Here is an 18418-nt window from a genome sequence, read left to right as displayed (position 1 = left end):
GGGTTTAGAACATTGAGGATTGGCTAGAAATGGAAACTGCTGGCTTTACTGCTACTTTTGGAAGTTTAAATTTTACGTCCAGTGTTAATACATTTAGGCAGGCAACTCACGTGGAGATTTTCCTTCTGAAATACCTATGAAATTTCCAGTGACTATATTGTGAACTTAGTCTTCTAAATGTAAGTGTTCTACATTGCACTTCACCACCCCCAAAAATTCACTCATCTCCCCTGTCTTCTGCTTAGCAAAACTCACAAAGGAATAAGAGATGGTAACTCACAAAGGAATAAGAGGTGGTAGTCTGAATCCTTAAACCTCAGCCACAGTAAAACATATCCATTATAATTATTTCCAACAGATGCTATGCCTGCTATAAATTTTTTTCACCCCTTTTAAATTCAGAATGAAAACCCTATGAAACACCTCCACACATTTTTTCAAGAGTATGTCTCACACAGAATGTACTTGTAGATAAAGAACATATAAAATACTCTCATCCTTAATGACCTGCATCCATCATAACTGAGTAGCTTCTATTTTTCATATATGACTAAAACCACTGAATGACAATGTTGGATGGAAGAATGAAGTTTCTTGACACCAATAACCCACAAAAAACTGTGAAAAACCTGCTAGCATGCAAAAGTTCAAAAAGGATAACAGTCTGATCATTCAGGCCTCTGATATGTGCAGTAATACCCTCAAATTAAGGCTAGAGCCTAGTCTATCAATGGCATTCAAGCATATCCGACATCCAACAATCCCACACCTTCATAAGGAAAGTGTTTTTGAAAATGACACAAATGTTCAAACGCCAAGAACTGTATTGCCATGAAAAGAGTAGTCCTTTATGTTAAAAGGAGACTTGTAACTTTATATAACAGAAATAATGATAAAGCACAATTGTAAGGGACCTTTGCTCCAGAAATAACACAAGTATCCCAGACAAGGCTTTAGAACAGGAAAGACAACAGCATAGAGTCTGTGGAACCACATAAACTGACCAAGATCAGATTTACATTCATTGATCGGGTTTCATCTGATCAAATTAATTTATTACTTGCAAACATTAATCACAAATTCTTAATCTCATCCTAAAGAAGACCTTAAAAAAGGTAAATTGCATCCCAAAGTTCTTATTTCTTCCCAGGAAATGCAATGAGAGCCTAGAATAACTAGTTTGCATACAACAGTCTACAGACCTCTGGGGTATGCAATATGAACCACAGGGGACTCAAGCAAGGTCTTTCCTTAATGATCCTACTAGACAGTTAATCTGGTCAGCATCTGATAGTATCTAGAGTGAAGGAAGAGTAACAAATGTTTAGTTACAGTTTTTCTTAGTTACAACCAAAACCAATCTCCAAAAGATTCAGAACTATGGTACTGGTTTTCAGTGGCATCTGAGCTAAACTAGTGGTATAAAAACCTGATTTAGGAAGTAAAGGGCACTGGCAGACAGATAGAGGTCTCACTGACCTGACAGAGACATCTCTGAGAGACACATGCTCACTACAGTATTCACCAGTAGGGAAAACTCTGAAATCCAGAGGCTGTTGGTGTCTCATGCTAAAGTCATCTTCACTGAACCAGGTGTAGAAAAAAGTCAGCATGAAATTTTTGTCCTACAGCTCAGCACATGTGAGAATGAACTATCTAAAATATGTAGACCTAAAAATATAATGCATTACTTCCTAGCTCTCCTAGTTTATGTAAGATATTCAATAGGTGTTTGATAAAAATGTTTAAAGAGCCTTACTGAACACATATACAGTTCACAGTGGAAAACAGAGTAGCAGCCCCTGCAAGGATCTTTCATCAACTGCTAATAAGTGAGTGAGGAATATGGTAAAATAAAGCAGGGTTGTTGCTGGTTTTTGGGGGGTTCAGGGGTTTGTTTGTTGGGGGGGGGTGGGGGGGGATTTTTCCCCAGTTCTTACATCAGAACAGTCCAGAATCTACACAGTCAGAGTTTCTCAGCTTCTTCAGTTTGCATCAGCCAACCTCTAACAATAATTAGCCTGAGAGAGCCAGCCACTGGACAAGTGATCTCATGATGTAAAGTAGTTACCTGGACTATTAAGAAATTTTTGCATTCCTTCAATGCATAGCTCTTTCAGGAAAGAAAACTGCAGCGAGGCTTAAAGATGTGATGAAAAAAATCTGCCACTGTTGGGATTAGTCTGGAAGACTGAATCAGTTGGTATCCAGCTCAAGAAATTCTGTGGGCATTGCTGTTTGCCACTACAAAAGCCAAGATCATCAAGGATAACTCTGTAGTCCCTGTTGTGGTACCTCAGTTTCTAATGAATTTAGCCATCTGATCCTGCAACACCATTCCTCAAAGTACAGCTTTCTGAATGTGGCATTTCTGGGAATAGCACCAAGATATGACAGCAATCACTGTATGTGTTGTTAATGCCTGTGGCTAGATTTTGTATTTTAGAATACCTTGAGGCATCGGGTAATGTGGATATCAGGCAATTCGTGTGGTAATTTACAAAGTCATAGTGCATCTAAATGTACCGTGGCAATTGTTTGATAAATGATATAGTCTTAGGAAGAGGGTACCCTCCCTTCCAAAGGATACATTATGAAATACCAGAAGTTATAAGGGGATACAAAGTCACCTTATACTTTGAAACAGTGTACAAACAAGTGCTGATTCTAGTTATATGACTATAGCAAAAAGGTAAATTAACTTTTTTGTCTTGACAGATCACTAAATAGTTTAAAAATAAAGGTATTATACTGTTATGCTATGCCTTTACCTAGAGCAAGCTAACCAAACAAAAAGACCCTTGGAATTCTCGCTATTCTCCCTTTTTGAGGAAAAGGCCATATTTAGGAGAAAGTTCTAAGCTATGTCTACATGATCCTAATTTTCATATCTCTGACATTAAGCTTAATTGATCTAATAGGAATTTTTGATTCCTGAATACTGTTAAGGTATGTTTTGCCTTGAGTATGCTAGCACCTCAGCCTTAGTAATACCAAAGGTCTGCACTTCACAGCTCTATAAGCTTTCCCCTAAGCCACTGAGGCAGTGTTTTCCAGAGCCTCCACAGAAGTATTTTTCTTTTCCCCTTGATGTTCTCAAACTCTAGGTCTTATGTTGTTATTCTCACAGTCTTGCAACTGCAAATCCCAATAGTTTTGCTATGGTAGGCACTCATGAAAACAACTGCCACTACAGTGAGAATGGTCCCTCTTTTGCCCACCCTCCCGCATCATCTTTCCTTAACTTTTGTTTTGTAGATTTCCGTTTATAATAGAGAAAACCAAATATAGATAATAGCCATTAAAATACTTAGTAAAAATTGTCCAATAATAGAGTTTAATAACCAATGTGCAACACTTAAACCTAAAAATTACTGTACTCCAATCAGCACTGATAGCATCAAGAATCAAAATAACCAGTGGGAATTTTCACATGGTCTTGAGTATACTGTGAGAGGGGAGAAGCATGGCAAAAAAAAATCATCAACCTTGACATCTTAATTATTTCCACCTGCTGCACCAGAGAAAAAACGCAGAAAAAGGTGCTCATCAGGGACTCCCCGACTATTGCCACTGCTTTTCCTGGCCTGCCACTGGGTACAGTCTGCCTCTTTCCTCTCTCCCATTCAGTTCATATTTTTCTTGTATTTTCTGCATAAAGTAACATTCATCATTAGACCACACTAATAAAACTCCATGTACGTAAGCCTGTCCCAACACCCTTTGTTTACAATACTTGTGAAAACCTAGAATGAGAATTCTTTCCAATGTCTCTAGGCTGCCAGCCAGTCAAAAGAAAAGAGCTGAAGTCAATTTACTACCTTCAAAATCATGGTGGATAGTGACCCCTTGATATGACTTTAGTTACATCCAGATCAGAGAATCCAGAAGCATTTCCCAGTCTGAGTGCTGGAGCTATATCCTGATTCTGTACTTGGGCAAGGCTCACATTCTCAGCACCTCCTCTCCTTCCCAAAGTGGCCATCTTGTGCACTTCTGAAGCAGGATTGAGTAGTGTTTCAGGTTTGGGGTTTTCTCAGTCTAGATACCTGAAAATCATTTCCCCTCCTACAGAACATAAGCCAAATCAAAACTAAACAAACAAAAAAACAACAAGAAATTAATTACTTTGCTCCTCTCCCCCCCCAAAAAAACCCCTATTCTCAAAGATATATGAAAGACTCTGGAAAGCATGTAACAGTCTAGACAAAGTCTAGATTCTTTATCTTTTTCTAATCTATTCTAATTTTTTTTTTGTGGAAAAATGTTCTTTTTTTTTTGCAAATAAAGACAAAATATTGTTCTACAAAAAATTGAGTTCTTCAACCAAACTTTTTATCAATCTTCTCTAGAAAACTATTTCTGGGCTGAGATATCTCCTTACATAAAATTCCGTGCTTATTTATTCATAGAAAGTATGTACTATAAATAATCAATCCTGGTACATGTCAGAGCAGGAAAAGAAATTGGTATAAGGTAATAAAGTAGGCTGTAGTGGATTTTTTTTTCCTCCTCTGTTTGATTTTTCATCTTCCTGTATATGAAATCTCTACCTGTCTAAACACAAAATCTAAGCACATACTAGAAGTTAGCTTGGATTCAGACTTTGAAACATTTCCACCTGATGTTAAATTCTGATAAAACAAAATCCTCCTGCTTAACAAGAATCATCTGAAGGAGACAAATTTAAAAGATAATTCTGTCTCTAAAGATCACTTGCTTAAATTCTAAACCTATTCACACATAGTAAAATGGGTGTCATGTTCAAGACCCTCATTTTCACTACCTCCTGTCATTCACCTCTATCCTTGTCTTAACTTTTCAGAGTCAGTGTCAAGTTAATGCAGTCACATAAATTTGTGATGGTCTATTTTGCTCACATTCACTAGGGCAAACATATATGGCTGGCAGGTAAACAATTTACTCCACAGAGAACAAGTTCTTAGCTGAAAAGAGACCTCTGCCAAATTAATACATTAAAAGATGAGATGTTAGCTGCAAATGGAGGAGAAAAATCCTGGAACCTGACAATCTTTTTTTTAAGCACTAAATTAATACTTCTAAGCACTCAAATATTAGGCACAGTGCCACTGAAGACAATGGTATAAACCAACGTAAAACAGTGTTAATGAGATCTTAGTCATGCTTGTAATCTTTTAAATACACAGCTCAGGGCAAGTGAAGAAAAATGGCACTTAAAAGTGATGATGCATGCATTATGTCCATCTATGTGTATAGGGGAAGCTTGTTTATTAAGGACATGGAAGGAAGGCTAGTACTCTGCATACTCTGAGAAAGAACTGATTTCTTCTGGCTGCTTTATTTCTCGCCAAAGATCTACTATTTTAAATGATGACATTTTGGGCTAGGCAGAGGTACATCAGTTCTATTTTGTTTTAAAAAGTGATCAGAGAAAAGATTTGTAACTATGGAATATAACATAGATATGAAGTAATGGTGCAACATCCCCTGCACAGATTTTTCATCAACTATTACATTAACATCTTTGAGTGATGTATATGAGTAGGATGAAGATGCATTTTACTCTAATTTTTTTTTAATCCTCCCATGTACCAGTGACAGAACCATCAAAACCCACATAGTTTGTTAAGCCTGCCTTTATATAATCCCAGATAAATTTCTCCACATTTTTCATGCACTTCTCTCCAAGACTAATTTCTCTGAGGAACTGTAAGTTAATAGTAAAAATTGCCATACTGGGAAAAAAACAACCAAGCCCAACAAACTAAACAAAAAAAAACCCAACACCCCAAAAAAATCAGTGTGTTTGAAATGAAACAGAAAAGAAGATTTATTATGATTCTTGGGAAAAATGGGATAAAAAACCCCAAACAATCCTAAACAGAAATGTATTCTGTGATGATACCACTGGATATGGTTTCCTTAAAATGAAATTGTGATATTTTAATAAATGCTTTATTTGGATAAAAAATACTTTAAAAGATTATTCAGAAGAAAACACACTCAATTTCAAAGAGTGAAACCTACATTCCTACAGAGTGATGATAAAACTAAGAATCATATTTTACCTTGATCCATATGGTGAACTTACTTCCAATATATTGCACCCTCTCAGACTAAACCAAACTCTCATGTCCAAAAGCATCGCCTTCTCTTCTAAGTCTGTCTTGACACATATGTGAGATCTCCAGAGTCCCGTATTTGAACTGCCAGTCCCCTTACTACTCTACTCTCTATGCTCTAGTATGTTTACCATCCCTATGTGTCATCCCCACATTCCTTTTTCTTACATTATCATATTGTTTCTTTAGCAAGCACCCTGTATTTGAGACTCTGCCAAAACTGCAACTGACTTCTTACCTCATCCCACTCACTCTTCTCCATTATTATTCTTTTTCTGTGAAAGCTAATCATGTTAACCTTCCTTTGAAACTGGTAATTTATCTGCAACTCATTGCCTGTTTACAGTCTCTGACTAGGATGGGTGATGAGAAGTAGGAGATGGAAAAAAACACAACAAGTTAGGGATGCTGAATAAGAGAAGGAGGAGCCATTTAAGAAGAATCACCTTGCACAGAGGAAAAGGTAAGAACTGGAATATGCAGTGTCCTCATCTTAGACATAATTATGCTCAGTGCTTAGCTTTCAGGCCTTAAGAGTTAAAAGTGGTCTTACATTGCTGTTGAGAAACCCATGAATTTTCTTCCAAAATGGAACCGGACCATCTCTCCATCATTCTTGTTGACACCTCTGGCTGCAGACAGTATCTCCTCCAACTTTACGTGTTTTGGTTCCTCTTGAATAAACTAGCTCTAACTGGTTTCAGAAAGCAGTGAAGTATGAAGCCTAACCAAATGGCAACTCTCCAGGGGCAAACAGAAACTGAAATCTACCACAGAAGGATGTTTATGTGAAGTGTTATGGTCCAGTGATCATTTACTGATATACCAAATGCAAGATTTATTTAGCTTTCCATTCTTATCTAGCTATTAGCTAAGAGAAATCAACGCACTACCACTGTCGACTCCCATCTCCTGTCCTTTCTACAGCACTGATAATATAACTTCTACATTCCTACTATAATTTCTATTGCCAGAACAAGAAATCCTTTACAAAAAGTCACCCAAATTCAGCATAACAGAACTGCTAATGGAAATCACCCAAGGGATAATGGGGTTTTTGCTTTAGCTATCATCATCATCATATTGACCAATATTACACCTTTAATAAGTCATGAATGGAAGAAAGCACTTCACAGGATCCAGGATGCTAAGACAAATTACAAAGTTACAGGAAAGAAAAAACAGACAAACAAAAAAACCTGCAGGGAAGGCAGAAATAGAGAAAAAGAAAGATCCTATTTACATGTTTTAATTGCAGTTTTCTGAAGCCAAAACTCTTAGGGCAGATCTGGGCAGGAGGACAGTTCACTAGAACATCTTATTTCCAAAGCAGATAGGGAAAGGAAAATATAGACTGACAATTCCAAGGAGAAATATATATTTTCTACACTATAGTGCAAATGAAGACAGGCTAGCTCTTCCTCTTCTAGTGGGGAATTACTTTTGCTTGTGCTTGTATGCCACTCCATGACCATAACAACTCAATATAAGATAATGGTACATGCTAACTGCACCCACATTAACCCACTACATTTCAGTAACATCTCAGCTCTGTACCAGATCAGGGCAGACAAATCAGTGCAGCATGCCTTTCAGTATCTAGTAGTATAAAAATTTACTGGCCCTTCTAATTTACTCTGTTCCTTACCTATAAGTACCAGCTGGCCTGCATTATCAAATTCCTAAGGCACCATATCTGAAACATTATCTTTACGGAGAGATGACATCAAACCAATATAAACACTAATCATTTATCTTCAAAAACCTTAATTCAAACACAGTTCAGCTACAAGATCTTGAGTAAAAGACATAACAAATGTAAGATCCAAGTAATGTATTTTCTTAATAACTGCTAATCTGTTTAGATTGAACCAAGTCCACCTATCCTGCACTGTAACTTGTGCACCTGAACTAAAGCAAAGTATTATCACAATAAGCATGAAATGAATATGCTAGCTCTTCCCTAAGGAGATCTCTTTCAGCTCCACGATTAACTTCCAGTTATGCCAACTGCTATTATTTAATCAGCCAGAAACAATGGATCTACATCATCTGTCCCGTAATTCACCACCTGCATGTTGGAAACTACACACACTGAACATCTCTAATGCAGGCAGCAGACCTGCTGATGGCTCTACTAATACAAATTCACAGCCTCAGGCACCACAGCTCATCTGTCCAGCTGTGCATAACTTGCAGGAAGTTCTACTTCCCCTCACGCCATTGTGTACTGTGAACTTATCTTGCTTTCATGTAGATGATGTAAAATGCAACAGGCAGACATTATAATATTTACATTAGTGATAAGAGATATGTTTGACTTGGGAGACTCCAGCCAACAAATCAGTGACTATGTGCTGGACTGAGAAGCAGCACTCTGACTGATGAATGTTGTCCTGAAGTACCGCACTGAACCATCTGCTCTAAAGTTTGGGTGAAGGGTACATTTCATATGGCAGTAACTCACTATCTGCTTCCTCTGGTTGTTGCTGGTATCTTTTTTCTTTATTTGCCTGAGACATTGCATGAAATCCAGATACAGTCCTATTACTTTACAAACTTCAGAGAGTTTCGGTAATAGCAGATGAACCAAAGATTCACATGGGCTTCATCTCTTCTTCCACAATTCCTCTGGAATCCAGGAGAGGATTTTTCCCTTGTCACAATTGCCTATAAAATAATATTGAAATCTGTGATCCAAAACCAATACAACTGAACATCCAGGGAGATAACATAACAGTACTTCAAAGCTAGTTTGGAGATAAGGCAAAAACTGTCTCTTCAGCACAACCACAGCTAATGAGACAACGGGATGGAAAGGTGTACAAACTGGATGTGTGTACTCCATCGCTTTGGTTACTAACACATACCCAGCTTCTGTTGAAAGGCAAATCCAAGAAACTTCAGGAAGAAATCCCAGATAGTAACAAGTCTGTACAACTATTTGTCTTTATAAACACTGTCATCAACAGAACATGAATTGAGACAGTACATGCTCCTATATCATCTAGGATACTTTTCTAGTGTGCATAATCATCCACACCTGTAACAAGCTCTTCAAGGAAGGGATGGAGATTCATTATTTTCCAGAACCTACTGCTTTCTTTTTTACTTTTCAAACAAACGTTTGAAGTCAATTCCATTAGCAGAATTTAACATGAAGTTGGGAGAAAACTTTTAAGCTGCATGACATTGCCAGTTCTATGCAAATACTCCATATAATTCTGTCCAAATGCTATCACTCATAGGACCTGACCAAAAGCCTTTTGAAATTAAAAGGAATCATTGCACTGAATCCAACAAGACCTGGTCCCATGACACTAATCTGTCAACGGTCTGTTAATCTCGGTCCTATTACACAAGTCTGTTAATATTAATGGTTTATGCCCCATCCAATAAGAAAATGAGTAAAAATTTATTGTATGTTAGACAGCATATATCTTATATGGTCCCCTACAAATAATATACTAACTTTCTTTATTTGCAAAGACAGATCTGGAAATTGTTCACAGTAGATCAGAAAAGGTAGAATCATATCTCAAAGCATAAATGCATTCCCTATATAATTTTCAGGTAACTTGTTCTGTATATGCCCGAGTGCTTGAAAGAGCTATTTCATGGATAAGTGATATGTTTTGGTGGTGTAAAGTAAGGAAAACAGTAGAAAGGAAAAAATATTTTATTTATTTTCAGGAAAAGAAATTTTAGATGTATAAGTATGCTATCGATAAATTTTGAGCAATTGCCTGCTCTTTTTAATAGCAGAGTTCTGCAGTGTCTGCAAACAACTTTATTTAACAGAAGAAAAACTGGCTAGCACATCTACTTTGCAAGCTTAAGATTTATAGAGATCTTAAAAATTAGGTATAAAATCAGGACTACAAAAGTCAGTACAAAATGAAGATATAGAAATAAAAAGTAAGAATCTGGTTCCATTCCAAACTCTTTATTTCAAAATGAGTCTATCAGCTTTGCTCTTGTTTTATTACATTTGGGTGGATAGGAAGTAGGTCTTTTATATATCAGAAGTCAAAAGTATGACATATAATGCAATTTATTGGAATAGAACAAATAGGACAGAAGAGTTATTGAAGTTCGTCCACTTACTTTCCACCAGAGTTCAAAACCATAAAAGAAATCCTGTTAACAGAAAATATAACTAATATATTTGAGCCCTCTCCATAGTATTTCTAAACAGTTTTTTTGAAAGAAGACTTGTTCCCATTAATCTATTTTTTCACTAAGGGTCTAAACTGACTTTAAAACATAAAGAAGCTTGATCACCAACCCAGAGATGTCTGGCAACAATATCACAAGATCACCACATGATGGCACTGATCAACATAGCTGGTCAGTCTGACTTGGAAAGACCATTAACTTGACAGCAACACTACAGAGCACGGTCCCAAAAGTTTGAAAATCTGTTCCTTCCAGGGCTGTGCTGGGCCTACAACCGACCCAGACACTACAGCAATAGGCATTTGCAAAATAATCAAGCCACTTAGACCACTTCAAGCAACACCTTGGAACAGAAATCCTATTCATGATTGTCCTCTTCCACTTCTGGCCGTACTAGACAACTGACTACTAAACGACAGTGACTACCTCCACTTGGAGGACAAAAGAAACGTCTTACCTCTGAGAAGCACTGAGAAGCAGTAGGCTATATATTTTTGTCTAATGCATTCAACAGATGCAGATCTGAAAGATACTGTTAGATGGAAGTTTGCTAACATCAAATTATGCCACTACTATTTCATCTGTCACCCATTATGGTGAAATATTGAACTGGCTTAGTCTCAATGATTTGTGTAACTAAATCTCAAAATTATTGTTTTATTTATGTAAAAAAAAAGAAATTGTATACAAGTAAATAAAAATGAGCTAATTCAGTCTGTATATGAAATAATAACAGCCACTGCAGAATTAGCTATAATTGACTGCTAATCTAGGAAGAAACCCAAACATTTTAGTCTACAAATGTCTTACATAGTTACATTATGAAAACATTATATCCTAATAAAAGAATCATTCTTTACTAAGATTCTGCCTCAGTCTGTGCAATATTTAAAAACAGTCCCTCTATAAGCAATGAAAAAGAATTCTTTTAAAGGAAGTTATTTGAATAACGTTAAATTATGACAGCTATGTACTCCTCTAGTTTTCAGAGTGAATCAGTCCGCTGTGATACTGTCTCAAATGTTTTTTTCTAGTAAGAGTGCCCTTCATTCTCAAAGCTTACCTCTATTGGAAGGCTTAGCCCTCCATCAAGTTGCAAATCTCACTGAGCACATAAATAACAGAAGAAAGACAAGCATGGAAAGTCCTAACCCTCTAGTGAAGCTAGTCAGTGGCATACACTTACTGAAATACGTCCTATGACACTGAGTGGTGTGTGGGCTCAGTACAGAAGACAGCCAAAAGAAAAGAATCATACATTGTGACATCAGTGACTACGATTTATTTTTAGATTATTACAGTACAAATCTGAGCATTCCTGGCTAGGGATCATTCCAAGTTGTGGTCATGCATTTAGTTTGAATTAGTGGTGCCACTGGTAAAGCCCCGCTGCAGATCTTGGGAAAAGCCAGTGTTCTACAAGGGCTGCTTCTGTTCAGATCCTCATGAGAACTATGCATGAAAGCCATAAAGTAACCCTGCTTCATATACAGCTTATTTTTAATGTCAAAATTTATCCCCATTAGTTTACATGGGTTAAAGAAGGACGAGTTTGCCTGTAACATCTCCAGAATAACTTCCTCCCTTTTAAATTCAACGACTACAAACTGACCATAAATTTTCTCTTCTCTACCCTTATATCCATTTTCAAGTTGTGAAAAGTTGATTATCGCTGTGTCCTATCTCATTGCAAATAATTTTCCAAGAATATTGTCAATAAAACTTGTTTTTCCTCCACTAGACAGCAAGGTGTTTTTTTTCTTTGGTGTTTGGGGTTTTTTTATTGGTACGCTTTTTTTTTTTTCCCCCTTTCAAATCCAATCTGGGGACTACTAAAACAAATACAATGCGAAGTAGAGAACTATTAAAAGGTGACAGAGTTGAGTACATAACCCTGTCAGGTGTGAGGATCGAAATGACTCACAGCATAAATGCTTTACAAACATTGCTTGAGAGCACCTGAGTTGAACTGTGACAGAGGATAGCTGCTGTTGGACATAACAGACTTACATTGATTTGTGCAGCTCATGTTTATGCTTTGGTTTTATTAATTTTTTTTTTTTAAAGACTCGCAGTCTTATAATTCAGTGCACATAGCTAACCAATCTTACTCATGCAGAAGAGCTCTTGAATCTCGATGACAAGTCTTCAACTGACAGAATGACTAAATTATATGCTGGTTATAGCATGATGCTTATTCCTGTCCTACCCAGGTGGAGCTGTTCTTTACACTATGTGATTCAGCCATCAAATAGCAGCATGTATGTTTGAAAGGCCAAGAGGAGGCTGTATTGAGAACCTGTCAAAAACAAATGTGCAAACCTCTATGCAGCAGTCAGTAAATGTTCCTTGAATCACTCTTTTGTTTAAAACAAGCCAAACAAATCCTCGTTTCTGTACGATATCTCTAATAAAAAGCTTCAGTTAAACAGCTTTTCTTTCTGCCTTTTGCCTTAATCTCTACATGACAGGTCTCCAGCTGAAGGATGTCTACAAAGATTGACATTTTTATCGGATGTAAAAATTGTCAGGTGAATGATCTGCCCAAGAGCATGGGATCTGCTAAAAAGATAAAGTCTTTGTAAGAATAAAAAATAGAAAAGATAGCACGGCATCTCCAGCAAACCTACCGGTTTTGTCACTTGTCCTAATTTAATCTAGTTGGCCCGTTTCATTCACAATATGAGTCTTTTGTTTGCTTGCATTGTGATGCCTTTTAAAGGCCATTTAAAGAAATGACACTTCATTACTGACCACATTACCGATCAAGAAAAAACATCAGGAATTTCTGAATTTACAGTCTACATGTGTGTGATATAGCACTGCATTTTAAAACAATACTAGGCAAATAATCACTCCCTCCAGAAATGCAGAAGGATAAAAATGTATTTTCTTGTCTACACAAATGTTTTCCAGTACAGACCAAACCTAAGGGTCATTAAATCCAATATAAAAAAAGGGTTTAAATTAACTTTGAATTAGAATCCTCTCGGGGACCAAGGCACTTCAGATGCCAAACTGAATTTCAGTTTTAGTATCTGGTACAGCTTAATAGGTTGTACTTGCACACAGCATACTAACAATAATTGCATCTATACGATATACAGGCATATGAATAGAGAAGAGAGCGAGCAATAGCAGCTGTATTTATACACTAAGGGGTAATAATTTCAAGACTATAAAAATGAGTAGATCAAAATTAAATTTAATTTTGAAAAGTACATGCCATCATAGATCTCACTGTTTTGAGTTACCAGAAACTGCATGGCATGTTTTCATGTTCTTAAGTCTTTAATGATTCATTGGAATATGATTCATAAGACAATACATGCAACCCCCTACTCAGCAGTACAAGAAAATATTTGAAATGTCCTGCCTTAATGCATATCTATATAGCTGCTACCTATATAGAAGTCTACATAGGTGATTATTAATATAATATCAAATGCATATTTTGTAAGTAAAATGAAAATAAAATGCAGGGTTCACTTGACATACGGAATCAACCCACTTCCACAAAGCAAAGTTGTGTTCTTATCTAGGATTTAAAATTGGAAGTAATTGGAAATAATTAAATTATTGGAAATAATGACTTCTTTTCTTAGGGCTACAGAAAAATACTTTCTTTTGCTAATGCCAATAGAGGATTTACACACCTAACAATTAATCAACTTAAATTGTGTCCCATGGGATGTGGACTATTGCCCTTCCATTTATGTACCAAAATTAGCAGTTATGTTCTAGGAGGAGAAAAATATTGGAGATTTCCATTTTGGTGTAACTGCTTGTGAATTCATCCAGTTAATCCTACTTCTAAGTATATGCATAGACGACCTTAACATTGTTAATCGTTTAAAAACAAAATTCGGTCTAGAATTTTACAGGCGTTTGCTTTCAACACTGATGGCTAAAGAGCTCTTTTTCAACACATGGCTAAAGGGCAGTTTTTTCTTTTTTTTTTTTTTTTTTTTTTGGTGGTGGTTTGGTTTTAAATACGAAACACCTGAACTTGCATACGCGTTCCTGCCATCCTTAGGACAAGCAGCGCCTCCCCAAAGCCGACGGATGCAAACAGCTGAAGGCGGGCACCTTGCACCCCGGTGCAAACGGCCGTGCCCCGGCTCCGCGCCCCGCACCGCCGCGGCCAGGCCGGACCCCCGGTCCCGCTCCGCCCGGCCGGGCGCCGGGTCGCTCCTCCGCAGCCCGCTCTGCCTCGGACGGCGTCCCGCGCCCCTGCCTCCGCGCTCTCACTCCCACCTCCAACCGCATTAAGAGAAGATCAAAATAAAGACGGACCTTCCCCGCGCAGCCGCTGCCGGCCCGCCGGGCTCCCGCCGCCCCACGAGGCCGGGCCCCCCACGGCCGCCGGGCGCGGGACGGCCCCGCGGCGGGGCGCGCGGCGCTGCGGCGGGGGAGGCGGCGGGCGGCGCGGCTGGAAGGGTCCGCATCGCCACCTGGCGGCCGCGCGCCGCCGTTGCCGCGCCCGCGTAGTCCCTCCGTCCGGCCCCCCCGCCCCACGCCGAGCGCCCGAACCGGCCAAGTTTCCCGGCCGCGCCGCCATCTATTCTTAGCCCCGTTCAGGGCACGGCGGCGGGACACCCGCTCCGGCCCACTTCTCCCCGCGCCTCTCTGCAGCGGCGGCGCGGGAGCACGCCCCGCTCGCCCCGACCCTGCGCGCCCGCGGAAATGTCTGGGTGGGCGGGTGGGTTGAACGGCGGCTGCCGGCGCCCGCGCTGCCCCCCGCCGCTGTCTGACGGGCGTCCCTCAGGGCGGCTGCAGCGGGGCCGTCCCCGCACCGAGGGGCGCTGGGGGCCGGCGGCGGCCTCTCCCCTGGGGAAGGGGCAGAGCCGCGGCGGCCGCCGGGGCGCCTCACGCCGCCAGCCCCCGCCTCGCCCGCCCCCGCCCCAGCTTTGCAGAGAAGCCGATTTACTGTCGAGCTGGGGCGGGGGCGGGGGGGGGCGGTGGTGGTGGTGCGTGTCTTTTTCTTTTCTTTCTTGCTGCCCCCCCACCACCACCACCGCTCCGCGAACGCTGGCTCTCCCCGGTGCCGGTCCCCGCTCCATCACGTGGGGAAACCCATGCCCACCGCAAAAGCGGGCATTTACCCGAGCACAGAAAAGGAAAGAAAAAGAAGGAAAAAAAAAACCCAAACCCGACCAAAAAAAAAAAAAAAAACAAAAAACCCACGGGAAACCCCCCCCCCCCCCCCCCCCCCACCACCACGGAATAGCTAAAGCCAAAGCGGGCGAACCGCGGAATCCAAGACGAGCCAAGATTTCCTCTGAACAGCCGCCTCCCTTGTTCTCCCCCCCCCCCCGTCCCCTTTTGCTTTTTCGTGGTTGTGGTGGCGAGGGAAGTGGTGAACTAAAACCCTACGTGTTGGTTTTGTGTTCCCCTGAAGACCACAGGCGCACACAGAGCATGAGGTACCGCTCCTGCCCCTCTCCGCGCTTGCAGGGAACTGTGGCTTCGCTCCTTTCTCGCTCTGCCTGTACTGCAGATATTTTTCCCTCCTCTCCTCCACACTCTTCTGTTTATTTGGCTGTAAGGCAGAGCTACTTTGTAAACATCTCACACAGAACCCCAGAGCCTTTCCAAATAGCTGATTGCAGCAAAATGCCTCCAAACAAATTATGGTGCAAGGGGGATATAGGGGACGAGACCGAAGCGGATAAAAAAGAAAGAAAATTTGCATAAATATGCATATGTGACAACGAGATCGCATATGATGGTGGAGATAGCAGAAAGAAAGTATCGCTTTATCATGATGGGAAAAGTAAAAGCACAGACGACTGCAGCAAACTGCTCGCCCTTTGCCAGAGTACCAACTGCAACACCTCTCCCTCTCTCCCCCACCCTCGCCGAAAAAAAAAAGGGGGGGGGGGAGCAACAGAAAAAAATAAAATGAACACTCAAACGGTAAATTCAGTACTCCTACCTTAACACTGGAATAGCTGCAGAAGCGTAAGGGTCTTTTATACACAGCCAGATTCTTTCAGAAAATCCTCTCGGGCTACCATGCAGCGGGGGTTATTCACACACGGTTCCTGCTCTCCTTTTTGGAATCCAACGCGATTCGCTTCTCCAAAGGAATGCAACGACCACGGCGGGGGGGGGGGGGGGGGGGGGGGGGCAGGGGGGCAAAAAATTAAAAATAACAACAAGATAAACAACAACACTGGCTTTGAAGGAAACTCGTGTTCTCGGTTGTAAGCGACCTACATTCAGGCAGAAAATTCATTGCAAGCAGTGCGAGATGGGAGAGTTGGGTCTGCGAGTGGGAGCTGTGATTGCCTATGCAGAGAGACCGAGCCGGGGAGAGACTGATCCGCAAGGCAAGGCGAGCTGGGAGCGAGAGGCAGAGGGGGGGAAGAGAGCGGGGGGGGCGGGGGGCGGGGGGGGGGGGGGGGGGGGGGAGAGGTCCAGGCTGTACCAGGCGCTCTCCTCCTGCTATTGGACCAAACTGAATGAAATTTCCGAAGCCGGCAGCCAATAGCTCTCCGCAGCCGGCCCCATCGCTACAGAAACCGTATCTCCATCCCCGGCCCCGGGCGGGGAGCGCCGCATCCCCGCGCGATGGTGGCAGCGCCTGGCCGGGGCCTCTGGGGCGGAACAGGTGGGCGCCCGGCACACGGAGAACTAGACCTGCGGGGGGGGAGTAGGGCTGGGGGTGCGGGGGTGCCGGGGGGATCACACAATTCAGAGTGTGGCTCTCCCTGCTCCGTGATCCGATACAGCAAGTGCAGACCTTGTTAACCCTTTACAGCTGCAGTTGCTACCGTACCAGCCTGTTGTTACCATATTCACCCATATGCATTTACGTGGAGCTAACAGTGTAATTGCATAGCAGCTACTGAAGCGTTCTGTGCCTGTTCCCCTTCCTCCCATGCAAAAATAGCAAAGTAGACATTTGCCCAGTGCCCGATCGTTTTAAAGAGATTTTTTTTTTTTATAAGCAGATCAGTTATTTAATGTCCCTATTTTAGATATCTAACCACTGTTGTGAAGGTCAAGCATAAGGGCTGAAGAGGGGGCCCTGTGGTTATTGCTAAGTACTACAACACAGGGTCTCTGGTTCACTTCCTGCGTATCATTTCAGACCGAGGGTGGTGTAGCAAATGTGCGCTCAGGCCTCCAACAGATACACCTTGTTTCACTCCACAGCATGTTCCTTTGATCAGTTTAATAACAGCACTTAACGTTACCCAGAGTGTGAGACCCTGTACTGAGACCAGGTGAGGATGGGCCGACTTCTCTGAGAACAAAGCAGAGAACAAAATAAAGGGGTCTTGAAGATCTTTCCGTAATTTGAAACAAAAACATATCCATGCCTCAGTGAGAATTTCTGTCACAAGACTTAAATTAGACTTCATAAACTGAGTCTTTGACATTTTCCAATGCTGAAAAAAAATAAATAAATCATCTCTTCTTTTCTAGATGCTCTGTTTCTACCACCCCACAGATCCTCAGAAGAGAGCAGGTAGTGCTTTGTTTTCTCTAATCTGAATTCTGGCTGCGATATCAGGCTTATCAAGCACTTCTATGTTCTCCTATTTCAAGTGGTAAAGGAACATATACTGTCAGATTTAAAGATATCATCTAGCAGACAACAGTAGACCTGTTGTGTGTCTGTTCTTATACAGTGTTTTGTTATATAGTATGAAGCATACTTTCTACTGTCTTAGGAAGTCATGTTTTGGTTTTGAATGTTGTAAATCTAAGTACAGGTGTAATACATTGATTTCAAACGTTTTAAGCAATACAATAGCTACATTAAACTGTTAACTTATTTGTCAGTGAAATAATTATTTTTATATTAATTATATGTTTTGCCTTACTTACTTTAAGTGACTCTAGCAGCAGGTGTTCATGCAAGTGAATTTTACTGCTTTTGTTATTTTAATAACGCACCCAGAATGTGCAACCAATCATATTGCTTGACTGAGCGAACATTTTGACACATTTAGAAAAGATGTCATCTTGCACTGCCATCTGTCCCAAATTTTGCAGGACAGTCTTTATTTTGATGAGTTTGTCATGCATTTTACAAGATAAATTTGGAGGATATTAAAGTATGCACTAGTTAATCTGAATAATGATTTCCCACCTGTGTTGTAATATCAGGAGGCAATTTA

At 40.7% G+C, this 18418-nt stretch overlaps 1 protein-coding gene across 4 annotated transcripts in view; it reads right to left on the bottom strand.

The window, feature by feature from the left end:
• The window catches only part of NLGN4X (neuroligin 4 X-linked), a 203172-nt gene extending 186604 nt beyond the window's left edge, over nt 1–16568 (bottom strand). For 3 of the 4 annotated variants that reach the window (XM_074814898.1, XM_074814900.1, XM_074814897.1), the window contains exon 1: nt 16222–16377. The gene's annotated coding sequence lies outside the window, so the exon portion shown is untranslated. Of the gene's footprint in view, nt 1–16221; nt 16378–16505 lie in introns of those variants that run through there. The other variant, XM_074814896.1, reaches the window with a different exon arrangement.
• Between the last annotated feature and the right edge of the window lie 1850 nt (nt 16569–18418).

The sequence above is a fragment of the Strix aluco genome, chromosome 2, assembly GCF_031877795.1.
Source record: "Strix aluco isolate bStrAlu1 chromosome 2, bStrAlu1.hap1, whole genome shotgun sequence".
Classification (NCBI taxonomy): domain Eukaryota; kingdom Metazoa; phylum Chordata; class Aves; order Strigiformes; family Strigidae; genus Strix; species Strix aluco.
This window is presented reverse-complemented; position numbering and strand designations above follow the sequence as displayed.